This window comes from Stegodyphus dumicola, chromosome 6, assembly GCF_044657685.1.
Source record: "Stegodyphus dumicola isolate Sdum_Otavi_A_Nest chromosome 6, ASM4465768v1".
NCBI classification, from domain to species: Eukaryota; Metazoa; Arthropoda; class Arachnida; order Araneae; family Eresidae; genus Stegodyphus; species Stegodyphus dumicola.
In genome coordinates this window covers 44,552,525-44,564,474 of record NC_140773.1, presented here as the reverse complement: position 1 = coordinate 44,564,474, position 11,950 = coordinate 44,552,525, and positions in this window count along the sequence as shown.

Here is an 11,950-nt window from a genome sequence, read left to right as displayed (position 1 = left end):
TTGATACAATTTATTTTATCAAAAGAAAAACTTCACAGTTCTGGAACTTCCGACATAAATACTAGTGCAGCTGTTCACAGTATCATAGAGTGCAATGAGTAATTACACTTCAAACTACTATGAATGTTAAACACAATGCAATGCAAAGTGATCTAAAAGGCAAAAATCTCACAGAAATCTCAGTACGCTGAATTCAGCTCTAAACTAAAAACTGCTTAGAAACTGATGTTCTACAAGGTCTTATATAGTTTCCTACCGACCGCCGAGTGATTTCTAGTCCCTTCAACTACTCGAAATTACTGGAAGGCATATGACAGCTGAATGCGGTTAGAGCTACATATAGAATCAATTACAGTTATTCAGTTACAATACCCATTACAGTTATACAGGGACCGGTCCAAAATGTCGCCAAGTTTGGCAACTGTTTACGATTTCTCGCCAAATTTGGCGACAAAAATTACTCCCGAAGTTTTTAAACGAAAATATAAAAGTTACCTTTTTGATAAATATCTAACAATACTGAAACAGTATAAAAAATGCTTTATTAATATTCAAGCTTAACTGACATTAATTTTTTTCAAAATCTGCTTGATATTTAATTCATGTTCTACAGACAAAATAGTGATATTTGAAAGTACTTTGGACCAAAAGAAGATTTTGTTTATTATTATTATTATTAAGTTTTCTGAAGCCTCTTTCACCCTGCTAATAATAATTTCCAACGTTAACAATATTTTCTGCATGCTTTCTGCATTCAAACACCATTGGACTAAACTATATTTCTGAATTATCAGTAAAAGATCTAGTTTTGATTTGTAACTAGAATTACTGAAATAACGTAGTTTCTAAAACTACATATTTCTAAAGAAGTATCTGGAACGCTTTTATATCATCTATTTTTTAAAATATCTAAATCCAATTAGTGTTATTCTTCACCAGATACAGAAACTGGAAATCAAAAGCTATCTTGTATACTTTTTATATCTTTATTTTAGTTGTGAGATTAAAATGTGTATTATTTCGTTTCTTTTCTACTATGCAAAAATTAGTTCTTTCATCAATTGGTTTTTAATAGTCTGATTCCTTAACCCTTCGCTTTAGTCATATTTTGTTAATATATTCATCTTTACAGATAAATTTTAATATTTGTCGAGAATGTTTCCACTCATTTTCAGTGAAGAGACAGATAATATCGGGTTTTAACGAAAGATTTCCGCCACCGCAAATATTGCCTGCTCAAACAGTTCCCGTTGGCGTGCTTAATCATATTTTGTCAAACGACTTTTGGTATTCGAAAGAAAGAGACATGCTTTAGAACACTTGTGAAATTAGTAAAAAAATATCATTATCATTAAGCTCAAGATCCCTGAAATGGAATTATGATGCTACCGGATTAGAAGCACAATTTACTTCCAGTTCTGTTACAAAAAATCAGCTACAGAATGTTGCCAGATCGTTTGTACAGCTTTAGCTACTAATGTTATGTTATATGACACTATAAATATTTGGTACCGAAAGTTCCAAAACAAAGACTGTGACATTCAAGAAGCAGCGGCTTAGTGATGTTGATGAAGCCCGCCTGCGAAAACTTTGTAGATGAAAATCAGTATGCAACCGCTCGAGAGTTTGATAAGGAGTTAGATGTTACTGCCATGTCCATTAGTAGCATTTTGCATCGCATAAACGTGACATACAACTTCAATCGCTAGGTGCCACATGAGCTGACTCAGATAAGCACAGACGTGTTCGGGCCTGCACTAATATGCTCGAATATCAAAGAGATGACAAAATCCTGGACCGGATCCACTTGTGATGAAAAGAAAATTTACTTCAACAACACAGGCCGAAAAGTGGGTTGGTCTACGCCCAGTGAGCCCGTCGGCTGCATCGCAAAGCGCAATTTGACTAACAAAAAGATCATGCTTTGTATCTGGTGGGATTATCGTGCTATTATCCATAAAGAGAATCTGGAAAAGTGTAAAATTATCGATACTAAGGTGTACAGCGATTTCCCGTGCTGACGCTGCTGTAAAAGAAAAACGTCGAACTGAGTTCTAACGCAAAAAGGTAATGCTCCATCAAGACAATGCAAGACCACATGTGTCTGCATTCACCGGCTGAACTCTGTAAGGAGTCGAATGAGATCTTTTGCCACTATATAGCCCAGACATAGCTCCTTCGGACTTCTACCTTTTTTCACACCTGTAGCTACATTTTGCTGTTGATATCTTCCATTCTGCACAGGACAATAGAAATGAGGTGGATCTGTTTGGGGACACGCGACCAGCAAGTTTCTGGGATGAAGCCTTTGAAAAACTATCAAAACGTTGGCAGAAGATCATGGATTTTAATAGGAATTATGGCTCGCACTAAAGGAACTACTTTCGTGTTTGTTTGTTTTCTACTAACTTAATTAAGAACGTTTTTTCGGTGGAAAACTTTCATTACAACCAGAAACTTCTATCATATCTGTTGTTTAATTTCAAAATGTATAACAGCTATTGCCCAAGGGAGAAGATGTTTTTGAGGAGAGCTTTCAAGCCAAACAGGTTCGCATTGGTGTTTCATGTAAGTAAAATAACGAAAACATCAATACAGCCGAACTATTATCAGGCATTCAGTATTATATTAATCTTAGTATTAAACGTGCAGCTTTATGAATATTTTAAAGTTTTGGCTACGAGTCTTTATAACCTTTCGTTTTCTTTCAGTATTAAATTCGACAAAGGCATATATAAGTTTTTAAATTGATTCGCTTCGAGAGACTATTAGGTTCAACCCATTTAACATTCGATGACCTAGACAAGTTTGAACTTTGTAAAAATATAAAGTAATTAGTTGATAATTATACAAAATATTTGAGAATGACTTTTGTCTCATTTAAAATATTAAATCGCTAATAATTAATGCAGTTTTTAATTTGTTTTATTTATTAAAGGATAAGCACAGAAGTTGTTCAAGTGTTCGAGAACATACCGCCTTTTTTGCTAACTTATATTCGTTATTTTAAAACGGCGCTTCTCGGTATGTTTAGAAATTGAAACTAATCATCAAAATTTATTTTTAAATGTATTTCCAAAACTTCGCGTTTAATTTGGCAGCCACTGGAGGCGTTCCTCACTTCTGTAGGAATGTATAAAAAGTGAAGTACATCATTAATTATGCTTTCATTTTAATATATTAATGTTTGAAATGATATTCTTTACACTGTATGACAGTCAATGAAATCCAAGATTCGTATGGCGATCTTCTTCGTACAGATGTTTTTGTGGATTCAAAGTTCAATGCATTAGTAATAAAATGTAAACCCTTATTCAAACCAAGTGCAAAGTTTTTCAATGTATCTTCGAAACGGCCGTTCCTTTCACAAAGTAATTCATTGGCTAAACATGTACACCAATTTTTGCATGTATGACTTTTCTGATCATTACTTCTTCGTCTAGATTTATAAGAATACGTCCTCATAATTTGCAGATTCGCAATCTCATTGCTTACCTCCACTGTTATGCTTCAGTCTGAAAGATATGCCATCGTAAATTAGAGCAGCAGTCGCAAATTGGTGGCACGTGGCCCCGAATACATTTTCCGTACATTAATTGGCATTATTATGACAAGAATTTGAAAAAAAAAGTTTAAGATTTTAACGATTTAGAGTTCCCCTTTACATAATTTTCATTACCAAAAACGAGCGTAACGCTCCGAAAAATTTACAGAGGGAGCTAATTAACATACACTGTGGTATAAATCTTACTCAAAGATTTGTAAATACAAATTTGATTAACTTTTATTAGTACTTGTCAAAAATATAAATATCTTCAGTTGCGCATTTTTGCGATGAGAATATTCGTTTTGTTAAGAAGTACATTTATATGTGAATAGTTCCCCCCCCCCTCCGTAGTTGAAAATTAATAAGTCTATGAAAAGAATCAGCTTGTGAATTATCTACAATTTGTGGTGAAGATACCTTCGAACTTTCGAATAATTTATCTGTAAGGTTACAAATCGAAACGCCATGATGTGTTGTAGCTGAACAGTGTAGTAAAAAATACAGGTGTTTATAATTATTTACAAATAAATATATATTTTTCTGTATGCGTCATAGAAAATTATGACGAATAAAAGAAAGAAAATTGGTTGCCATTATTTCTTCTCAAATTTTATCCCTCTAGGGAAGTTTCCGTGTTTTTTCCCATGGGAGAAGTAAACTTCTTTTTAATCTAAATTAAAAGTAAGCTATTTAGTGGCATGGACCTTATAAGAGATAGACTAACCCAGTGGGCGGGGCGTGCGTCACCGACATGTCGGCAAGAAAGAGTAGGGACGATCTGGTTTACTTTAACATTGAAACCTATGGGGTTTGTATCACATAACTCTTTTTAATTATTAAATGTGTTACGTTGTATAGTGATGAGATTATGAAAGCCACAGTTTTTTCCAAATAGGATTTAATATATCTCATTAAAGCACTTTTTACTCATTTCACGCATTTTTTTCACACGTAATTCTTGTACAAACATATTTACTTTGGTAAAAACTCTAAGCATAAAATTTATAAACTTAATTTTGCGTAAAAATAAAGTAAAATTAAATAAATTAAATAAGATTGATAAATAAGTTTGATAATAAAATTAAATAAGATTGATAATGAAATTAAATAAGATTGATAATAAGTGATACTTTGAAATAAATAAAGTAAATTAAACAAGGTTTGACAATTTTTTTAAAAAATTTAATGAACATTTTCAGGCAGTGATTTTTTAAACTATAATAACATTCAAAACGATCATATTTATTTGATTATATGATTATTAAATTATTAACATTAAAGTGGATTAGTTATTTTAATAATTCTTAAAATTCGGAACATAAAATTTTCTGAGCGTAATGAAGGGGAAAAAAAAAGATAAAATAAAATCTAGAAGCACTTAGATTTTATATTACGCCCAAAGGGAACCTTTTTTTAAAGTTTTGTGTGTTACCTATATTTATTGAATATCATGTTCTTCGTCCGTAATTTGGAAACAGCACATAATTTACATAATTACCACATAATTTGGAAACAGAATATCTTTAGAATTTCCGCAGTGGAGATAAAACTGTTATTTTCCGTACAGTGCTCGCTCTGAACTCGTTGAGTTTGTTAATCAAGAATTCGTTAAAGTTTTACAAAATATGAAATAGATTGAAACAAATTCGAAATTCGGCCGTTCAGAAGCCGATGTTCGGGTGGAGGATTACATTATTCAAAATTTGATGGCTCTAGATACCATCGTTTTTGTCACAGTGCGAGAAACATACATGTATTCATGCGATTCTTCATTATTTAATTTCTTTACATATAATACAGGGCGATAATATTTGGTAACAACAATTTGCAAGGAGACACGGACATTTATAGTAAAACAGTGCAAAATGCCGCTTCGAAACTAACATCCTTTCTAGTCTACCGCAGCTTTGGGCTAATAAATTAAATTAACAGTAAATAAAAAAATCTTATGCAGAACTAAAAATAAATTTTAAAAATAATAACTATAAAATACAAGCATAATTAATTATTACGCTTAAATACAATTTTAATATTAGAATTAAATGTATAATTTTTTTAAGGAGTCAAAGGTGTTTATAACTATGATGTATTATGAAATATAATTGAAATAAAATTCCTTTATAGAATGCTATACTACTATAGTGCTATACTACTCACCTATAATTTTAAAAAAGCAGCACAATTTAGAATTTTAAAGAAAACTTTCAAAAATTCGTTTTTAAATATTTTAGCATTTTTTACTTATTTACACCAATAAAAAGCATAAAACTTGCAAGAGAAAATTGCTTGCTTGAAATTTTCTATTAGTTCAGATTTAAATATTATTTTCTAAAAGAAGTAGTTACAAATTTCTTTACGGCATAGGAAAAGCTAAAAAAATATCCAGCCCTGAAAGCGTGCAATAGCTTCATAATTATTTGGAACGTTAATTATGCTTGACAAATATACTAAATTTTTTTAAATCAATCTCAGTTTCAGAAATGAAAATATGTAGAAATTCTAATTTGTGAAATGAGGCGCTACAACCAGATTTTTCTCGACAATTATACACACTGCAATAGGCAACCAATGTTAATTTTCTGCAAGTCGTCCCTACTCCTCCGGATGTGATCAATGTAACAGCCGGCAACGCCTCAGTTGAGGGAGAAAACCCGTTTGGGTTAGTCTATTTCTTATAAGGTCCATGTTTAGTGGTTACTTCACTTTATTACAACAATTTGAATAAACGTCAGTAAGAAAATTTTAACATTTGGCTGTTAGTACGTTTGAATCAGAAATTGTGAGCAACAGAAATTTCTTGCAGATAGCAACCTTTTTAGGCAAAATTTCTATATAAATTTGAATTTTTTCTTTACTCATTTTTGTATGTATGTTTTGAGAAATATGTAGTAAACTATTTTTAACTTTAGTTAACAAATTTATTTTTGTTAACAAAAAATGCATTTTTTTTGGGGGGGGCGTTATTTACTTTGTGAATTTGGCTCGCGTGCAATTTCAATTGAGACCACTGGATTAGAGACATTTGGCCCTTCTGAATTTCATGTTCTCCATCATTTTTCTAAGAATTTTTTAGAACTCCTATCGTAACCAGTATAGTACTAGACAATTAGCTAACGTGTGAAAAAAAAACCGCTATTAAAATTTTCTGTGGGAAAAGTAAAATAATGCAAAGATTAACTAATACAAATTATATGATTGTTTTTATCAATGACGCGACGAAGAATGAAGTCATAAACTCACCCTCATTTCCGTTTACTCGAGGGGGATAGCAAACGAAGTTGGAATTGGTAGAAAAGATTACGGAGTATTTCTAGATCGAGCTGAATTCAAAATCAAATTATCAGGTTTGGGTTGGATAAAGACATTACCGATAAGACCGCTGAACACTTCCAATCTGATACAAATTGGCAAACGAGTTGGCTGCCTGGGTATTTCCATGCTTTTCGCCATGAGTGAAGTAAATACGAATCAACTTTCCTTAGAAACACCTCCATAAAGGGATTCCTTTCCTTAGGCAAAAAATTCTCTTGTATTTTGTTGCATTCATTAAAAAAAAAGAAAGAACAAACAATCAAAAATTGTATCGACTTAATCATTTGTAAGAAATTATCGCTTTCCCCATGCATCCTCTGCTGATGTAGCTGGAGTACGTCTGGCTAGCAGTCAGAAGATCCGGAGCTCGAATCCCGACGAAAATATAGATGAGTCTTCGAGTTTTCTGCTCCGAAAACCATAATAGACATTACACACTTACTAGAGAAATATTTATCTACTCAGATACTTTTGGGCACTAGATGAGAACGATAATAACGCTTCTTCTCAATCTAGGAAGCACTTATCCTGTATAGAAATTTTTTCTCTCTATTATTTTTTCAATATATTTCTAATTAGGAACTTTATTTTCTAAAATTCTAAAATCAGAAGTTCTGGTGCCATACAGAAGGCCATCTCAAGGGAACAATGAAAAATTAATAAATGATAGAATAGTAGATAAAATATTAAGCAATGTATAATTCGAACCCAATAAATAAAACTTTTAATGAATTAAATTAATGTAAAAATTAAACAAAATTATAAAAATTAAATAAAACAAATAAAGAGCTTAAATTAATAATGAATTTTAAAAAATACCATCAGAAATAATTTAGCAGTTCTAATTTAATTATAAAAATTATCTTTATTAAATCTAAAAATTGGACTTCTTAAGCCGTTCTAAAATCACACTAATATTATTGCAATATATTCCCGTATTAAGCTTTCCGTTTTTAATCATTGAAGTTATTTTAAAGTTATTTAACTTTGTTACAAATTCCATATTTTAATACTAGAAACGTTTAAATATTTATTCTGTTTTCCATCTGATGTACTTTGGTATACATTTAATTTCTAATACACATTTAATTAATAAATTAATAATTATGAGCGTCAGCAGAATTTTCATAATTAACAAAAAAAAATAAAATAAATAAAATAAAATAAAATAAAATAAAATAAATAAAAACTTCCTTATATTCATATCCTGGAATTTTCAGTTCCCTTTTAATCCATTTCTTTTTCACATATTGTTGCACTGTACTCAAGTTTTCATGTATGTAGAATTTATATACTTTGTATTGTATTTATGCTAATTTATATTTAAATGATAATTTTTACAAATTCTTGCATCACAACTCTAGTTAATAGAAGATGTTTATAACACCTTGGCAAAGCTTAATCTTCAGCATGTAGCTTATTTTCCAACCTAGTTTCAGGCTGGATTATTTGTAAAATTAATTACTTGAAATTATTTGTTAACAAAGATAGTTGCTAAATCATGCTAATAATATTTCTAATTGTTGTAATTTATAATGAAACGAGTTCATGTGATTTATAATATAATTCATTTATAATTTTTTCAGCAGTATTGAAATTAATAGCAGATACTGATAATGATATACATTTAGATTACAATAATTTAGATTGCCATTGCCTTCTTCACTCATGCTTTTATGCTACATTCCTAATATTTCATAATGGCATACAGGTAAGTTTAACTCATTCACTAAACATATAAATCTCTAATTCAGCCCACTTTTGTTCTTATGTATGCTGTATCTTCTATTTTCTTTAATATATTGTTCAGCCTAATTTTAAAAGGTCTTGTGGAAAAGTCACTAAACATTGGCAGTTCGACACGAGTTTCTAGTCCCAGTGACCCCCCAGCTCTTTCTTTTTTTGTACTTATTTACTGTATGAAAATGTAGCGTAAAAATTTCAGTTCATGAAGTAAAAATACTTTTTTAATTTATTCTTTAAAAATATTGCAAAAATTTTTACCTTTACCTTAGCATATCTTTTTACAACTCCCTCTAATAAGAAAAAATAAGGCAAGAAATTAACTCGGTATTGGTGATTGATACCTTGGTGCAAATTATATGTAACATTTTTCCAAAAGCATAGAGTTTATATGGATATCAATAAATTAAGGATTATTTCTCCATCTAATTTTCTTAACATGTTTATTCCAGAACTTTCTTTTCACACTGTAGCGCTTAACTTTATGAGTTTTCTATAATCATTCAATTTCTCTAGCCATGGCAACTTTGCATACCTTCTAACAAGTAGTTATATTTTTAACCACTGTATTTTAATTCCTGTTGACTATCAGTACATTATTCACTTGTTTCACAAGTGCAACTTTTATTTTATACGCAAATCTACGTAAAATAGCATTAAAACTTCAGTTATGCGGAGCTCCTGATCGATTGCTTGTTTTAGATTGAATGAAATTAAGCTTAATGTTACTGTTAATTAGCTTCTTATAAATTTAATTATACATTTCTAATTAATTATATGTTCAGATATTTCCAAGTATATTACTCAAACTTTTGTATCCCAATTTTAAATTTTTGGTTAAAAAAATTAACTTTTATTTACTGAGAGGCCTGATTGATTACATTAATTTGCAGTATTGTTTATCTAATTCCTTTCTTCTAGATAAATTTTAGAAAAAACTTCTTAGCATAATAATTTAAATTTATTTACAATTTATACGTCAGTGTTCCAAATGCATAGTAATGTTGTTATAATAGATTTCATGCTAAGCTTTTTTTTAAATTTAACTAAATTTAATTTCTGCAAACATTTGCATGATTACTTTAATTAACAGAAATATTTTTAGCACACTTTAACCCACTTTGATATGGAATAATTTTTTGCACGCTAGTGAACTCTGTTAAATTTTCCAGTCTAGTTTAGACATCTTGACTATTATTGATGTAATTTATTAAAAATATAATTTGTATGCTTTATAATTATTTAATTTTTGATATTATTATAATAAATTAAAGATGTTTGTAATGCTAATATGTATGTTTACCAATACCTTTTATTTTCTTTGTTAGCTCTCGCATTTATTACTGTTATTCAAGTAATTAACCTGCTTGTTAGATATTTTTTACTTGTTCTTGTGATATGTAATTCTATTTATTTATTTTTATTTTCCTCTTGGCTACAATTGGCTTCGAAAAGTTAAATTGTAACCCTGTAGGCAGCAGGAGGAAGAAATTTTGATTGGCGCAGTTGGATTATAGCTCGGCCCGGGGGGAATTTTCATTAGCGCAGTCGGAGTACACCCCAATAAATAAATTGCTGATTAAAGCACAGCTATTAGTAACGGATTTTATGTAAATTTATATGTTATAAAATGTGACAGCTAATTTTAAAAACTTGTACTTAATTATATATTTTAAATAATGGAATGAACCAAAATGAAATTCTATTTTATGAGCAAATAAAATGAAAAGGGTGCAAAATTTTAAGCCTAAAAAAATGTGTCTTTAACTCTGTAAGTAGCTGATAAGGAGTGCCTTTTAATACTAAAACATTTCTTTCTCTAAAAAAAAAAAAAAAGAAAAGAAAACTTTCTAAAAGTATAAACAAAATAGTAAACATAAAAAATATATCTTAGAGTCACTGTGATTAATCGCTTCTCCCTCCCGTCAATAATAACATTTATGTTTATTACTATATTACAATAACAATTGCTGTGCTCCGTCTCCGAATTGATACTTTGTCATTATTCGCCTCATTACACTACGCAAATACATGTTTTCACTACCATCATATAATCTTCATCACTTCATTATTTATACTAATACTATTATTTAGTACACATGTTCTTTATATCTTAGTTCTTTATATTATCTGAAAATGAGACTAATAGTTAGCTACCCAACTGAATTCTCTCATTGTTATGCAATAACGTACGCTACTCTTGTGTTTTCGAAAATAATCGAGTGGGCTCACCAGTAGCCGAGCAGTAAAGTAGCTGAAAACTAGTAATTCGACCTGGGCTTGATTTCATGTGAACAGGCTAATTACACCGACATTTTCGTGGTTTTCCTCATATGCGACTCTGTTACAAGACAGTTTCCCTAGAAAGCCCGCCATCGAGGCATCCCTCCCCTTGGCTAGCCTTCGCGTACTTTGTGGTAGTCAAAATAAACCAAACAAAACGCAGAATTTAGTAAAATAATAAAATATTAATAAGTGAATCAATATATATTCTCAACATATTCGAGCCCGTCATTTTATAGCAAACAATTAAGATATTTTAGTTCCAAAAGTACTTTTATGATTGCGCATGCGGGTCACACGAGAGACACATAGAAAATTACAATCTGAGATTTTAAAAAAGTTGTATAAAATACTCCAGTTATTCAATATTGTTTCACCTCCCCCCCCCGACATTTATTGAATTGCAATTTAAGTCTCCTAGTATTCTCGTGAAATAACAGTAGTGAATATGTTGCATTTTTTTTTTTTTTAATTATTATTATTTTTTTTATTTCATGTTGTGAAACCATGTTATCAGGGTACGGGGATTATGTGTGTGTATTTTTTGTATGATTATAGTTTCTAACTGATTTGTGAACATATATCAAATCTAATATTAGGTAAAATTCAACTTTAAACTGTCACTCCTTTTATAAGTAAAATTTATCAATTATTTCCAATGTACTGTTTTTAACATGAATATTCTATTACTTATCGTGTGTAATCTGTGAGATAATATTGCATTAATGTATAAATCGCAGAAAAACTTCCTCTCACAGCACTATTCTTATTTTTTGGTGGCAAAATAATAATTAAGAATTTTCATCAATCGCTGTCGCTCACAATGCGGAAAAACGAAAATTAAAACACATACTTATATAAAGAAAAAATATTAAAAAATAACACTTTACATTTAAATGATCATTTCTATCTAAAATATTTTAAATTAATGTGACTGAAAAATAAAACCCTGTTTGCTACTACTAATGATGGGAGAAAAAGTATCAGTTTCAACATAACATGTAAACCATCTACGAAGCCTCTGCCGCTCAAACTGCATAATATGATACATTCAGCGGTCACGCG